Raw genomic sequence first — 5,308 nt, forward strand, 5'->3', positions numbered from 1 at the left:
ATGTCAAAGCGGTAGATGGATCGAAACAAAATGTCCAGACACTCTGTGACCAAAACGGCACTGAAACAGAGGATGACAGACTAAAGGCCAAAATACTAAATGTCTTTTTCCAAAGCTATTTCACAGAGGAGGGAAGACTGCATTGTAGTTCCTTCTCTAGATTGTCGCACAGATGGCAAAATGGTAGATATCAAAATAGATGACAGAGTGATAGAAAAACAACTAAAATCACACAAAGGAGGAAAGGCCACTGGACCTGATGGGATACCAGTTCGATTTTACACAAAGTGCAAGAAGGAATTTGCCCCCCTTCTTGCAGCAGTGTACCGTAGGTCTCTAGAAGTGCGTAGCATTCCAAAAGATTGGAAAAGGGCACAGGTCATACTCGTTTTCAAGAAGGGATGTCGAACAGATGTGCAGAACTATAGACCTATATCTCTAACGTCAATCAGTTGCAGAGTTTTGGAACATGTATTATGTTCTAGTATAATGACTTTTCTGGAGACTAGAAATCTACTCTGTAGGAATCAGCATGGGTTTCGAAAAAGACGATCATGTGAAACCCAGCTCATGCTATCATTCACGAGACTCAGAGGGCCATAGACATGGGTTCCCAGATAGATGCCGTGTTTCTTGACTTCTGCAAGGTGTTGGATACAGTTCCCCACAGTCGTTTAATGAATATGGACTGGACTGAAGAGTTCCTAGATAACAGAACGCAGCATGTCATTCTCAATGGAGAGAAGTCTTCTGAAGTAAGAGTGATTTCAGGCGAGCTATGGGGGAGTGTTGTAGGACCATTGCTATTCACAATATATATATAAATGACCTTGTGGATAACATCGGAAGTTCACTGAGACTTTTTGCGGATGAGGCTGTAGTGTATCGAGAGGTTGTAACAATGGAAAATTATACTGAAATGCAGGAGGATCTGCAACAAATTGACACATGATGCAGGGAATGGCAATTGAATCTCAATGTAGACACGTGTAATGTGCTGCAAATACACAGAAAGAAAGACCCTTTATCATTTAGCTACAATACAGCAGGTCAGCAACTGGAAGCAGTTAATTCCATAAATTATCTGGGAGTAGGCATTAGGAGTGATTTAAAATGGAATGCCCATATAAAATTAATTGTCGGTAAAGCAGATGCCAGGCTGAGATTCATTGGAAGAATTGGAAGGAAATGCAGTCCGAAAACAAAGGAAGTAGGTTACAGTACACTTGTTAACCCACTGCTTGAATACTGCTCACCGGTGTGGGATCCATACCAGACAGGGTTGATAGAAGAGATAGAGAAGATCCAACAGAGAGCAGCGTACTTCATTACATTTAGTAATGCAAAAGCGTTATGGAGGTGACTCCAGTGGAAGACTCTGCAAGAGAGACGGTCAGTAGCTCGGTACAGGCTTTTGTGGAAGTTTCGAGAACATACCTTTACCGAGGAGTCAAGCAGTATATTGCTCCCCCCTACGTATATCTCGCGAAGAGACCATGAGGATAAAATCAGAGAGATTAGAGCCCGCACAGAGGCATAACAACAATCTTTCTTTCCACAAACAATACGAGACTGGAACAGAAGGGAGAGCCTATAGAGGTATTCAAGGTACCCTCTGCTACACACCATCAGGTGGTTTGCGGAGTATGGATGTAGACGTAGATGTAAATGTAGATATCAGCATCACCAGTGCCCCTGCAGCACTAGAAAAATCATCACTCAGGCCATTTACAGTTCTACATGCCTTCTTTAGGGGAGTAGGGATATTGTGTCCTCATCTGGCAGTGGTGAAGAGACAGAGATGTTTGATCCACTGCTGAGTGGTTCAAAAATGATTCAAATGGCTCTGAGCACATGGAAATTATCTTCTACGGTCATCAGTCCCCTAGAACTTAGAACTACTTAAACTTACCTAACCTAAGGACAGCACACACGTCCATGCCCGAGGCAGGATTCGAACCTGCGACCATAGCGGTCGCACAGTTCCAGACTGCAATGCCTACAACCGCTTGGCCGCTTCGGCCGGCCTGCTGAGTGGGAATGTCAATATAACCAACTTACAACATATCACTGGGATGCAGAACCCGTCAGAGGCGATACACAGTGCTAGAGTGCTAGAGGCTGCTACAGACATCAACTGCGTTGGACAGATCCTCCAGCATCAAGTGGCCATAAAGGCTGCCAAAATGTATACCAGAGAGACCACTTTACAGCTGTTTGGAATGTGCCATAGTAGCTCAGTGTTGATAACCTCAATGTGCACCTGGATTTTGTATTGGATTCCTCCTTGCACAGCTTGTACTCTGCTGCTGATGAACTTTCTTTATGGAATGGTTAGCTTGCAATTTATCCTGCAATGTTGCCAACCAGGATTCGTAATGGTTTGTAGATGTGATCATATTTAAGCTTCCCTTCTGTTACACTTATCTTGATGACAGCCTCATTTGTCCTGGGATAATGACACACACAACTCCCACCCGAAACAAGTTTTTCATGTACTTACTACAGATGTTGTCATAACTGATGATTAAAAAGGCCAACTCTAGCAACCTGAGGTTATTTTTATTGGTCATATTGTCAATGTCACAGGCATCCACCCTACACCACAACAAATGGAACTCATACACAACTACCACCACCACAAGACTACCAGGAAATATGTCACTTCATAGAGATGATCAAGTTCTAACAGTATCACCTCCTGCAGGCAGCCCACTTTTCAGGCCCCATTTACAGACCTCCTCAAAGCAATAAACACTAATGGTAAACAGAAGCTGACCTGGACCACTGATATGCACAAAGACATCAACCAGCTCAAAGATGCCTCGCAATGACCCTGACACACCTGCTTCTTCCCATGCAGTTAATCTTAACTTTGCATGCAAGTGATTTCATGATTGGTGCAATGCTCTGTCAGGAAGTGGCAGGCCTACAGATTTTTTTTTCATGAAAAATGACTTGTTCTCAAAAAAATGGCTTACTTACAACTATGAACTCCTCACAGTGGACAAGGCAATCCTTCAGTTCCAGCATGATAGAAGCCAGACTGCTAGTGATCTATACAGATCACTGACTACTAGCAGATGCAATCCATAACTCATCAAAAGACTAATGCCCCATATGTTTCCCCTGCCTAGATTATACCACACAACTTACAGCTGATGGACATAACTTGAAAGGAGTTGGCAATGCCGTCACTGATTACCTCTCATGGATCAATATCATCTTGCACAAACTGACTGTGAAAAAATAGTGGAAGCTCAACAGCGGGACATACAGCTCAATGATACAACTATTAATCTTAAACTTGAACAGTGTTTGATACTGGACACAGCAATACAGATCTCGTGTGATATGTCACAGAATCACATCTGTCCTCTTGCACCATAGCTGTTTCGGAAGATTATCTTTGACCATCTGCACAACATGTCACATCCCAGTGTTTGATCAATGACATGCTTCATTACAGATTCTTTTGTATGGCTGAATGTCAGGAAGTAATGTAAGGAGTAGACGTGCATGTAAATACCTTGTCAAAAACGCAAAGTGGTACACTATGCACTATCACCCCTCAGACAGTTTACAAAACCAAAAGGGCAGTTTCAACACATATGCCTTGACCTGGTGGGATCCCTCACTGAATCTGAGGGTTACCATTACATCCTTTCAATCATCAACCATGTAACATGGTGGGTAGAAACCATCCCTCTCTGAAACATGTCAACAGAGTCAACAACCAGAGCCTATGTTGACACTTGGATTTCCTGGTGCTAGTATCCAGTGTCCATTACCACCAACCAAGACCAACAATTTCAGTCTGCCCTGTTCAGTGAACTATGTAACCTCTATGCACTCATCATTATTGAACTACTGTTTATCACCCTCAAAGCAATGGTCTAGTGGAATGATGGCACTGCACACTAAAAGCTGACCTCATGTGCCACAATAGTCACTGGACAGAAACTTTACTGTGAGAGCTATTAGGCATATGCAGCACCCACAAAAATGACCTGCTTCCTTCCCTCACTCCCCTCATCACCAAGTGAAGCAGTGCAGTGGTTAGCACACTGGACTTGCATTCGAGAGGACAACAGTTCGATCCTGCGTCCAGCCATCCTGATTTAGATTTTCCATGATTTCTCTAAATCACTTAAGGCAAATGCCAGGGTGGTTCCTTTGAAAGGGCATGGCTGACTTCCATCCCCATCCTTCCCTAAGCTGATGGGACCAATAGCCTCGCTGTTTGGTCCTCTCCCCCAAATCAGCCAACAACCAACCTGCCCTAGTCACCAACATACAAGAACATATTGCTTTGCTCAAAACATTGCTTCCACAACATTACAGAACTGCTAAAGATTTCATCCATAAGGCACTTATAAACAGCAACCATGTCACTCTTCGCAATAATATGATTCAGCCCACTTTACAGCCTCCTTATACAGCACCCCACAAGGTTCTATCATGTGGCACACATACTTTTGAAATACTGCTGAACAGAAGACCAAGCGCAGTATCTATCAACCAACTATGACCTATGTGGATGCTTCAGGATGATCCATCCACCAACAAGAAGTCAACCTCCACCAACCAACATGGCACCTTAACCAGACGCACTGTGGCCACAAACAACTTCACAGTTCATTGTAGTGTCGACAACTTTCAGCCTTATGACCTTAGTGTCAAAAAGCTTGACAAGTTCCAGGTTGTCACAGGTCAACACCCCAAATGCAGCACAGGAAATAGTTTCATTTGTCAGCATTTCACATGTTCCTACAAACTGTCCAACAATGTGGAGACGGCAGCCATCACATTATGGCTATTCCCCAACAGTTTCCTCACAATTACTGTCCCAAGAACATCACAGTCCTCTGCTCCACTATCAAGGACCATGAGGACAACTTCCCTCAAGCTGACACCATTGGGATGCCCCCAACACTGACATTCCACAACAGTCACACAACGGCTGGACTTGGCACCCACCTGCTTTCCTACAGATTATCCCCTTGATACTGTGCAATGGGATCCAGACCACTGCATATCTGACATCTAGCTTGGACACAGTCTTACTCGATGCCCACAACACATCATCCACCACTGCTTGGATGGCACCTTATCGCACTGTAATTGGCCCATGGCGATCACCTTTCCCCAGTGATCCACACTATTGGGGGGAGGAGAGGGTGGGAGTTCCTCTAAACACACTGATAACCGATCTTGCTGCACAACAGACTACCTTTGTTGTTGACTGTTTATAGTCAGTAAGCTTGCCTTGTTGTTATGTACCATTTGAGCAATAAACAATATTTTT

Source organism: Schistocerca serialis, chromosome 3, assembly GCF_023864345.2.
Source record: "Schistocerca serialis cubense isolate TAMUIC-IGC-003099 chromosome 3, iqSchSeri2.2, whole genome shotgun sequence".
NCBI classification, from domain to species: domain Eukaryota; kingdom Metazoa; phylum Arthropoda; class Insecta; order Orthoptera; family Acrididae; genus Schistocerca; species Schistocerca serialis.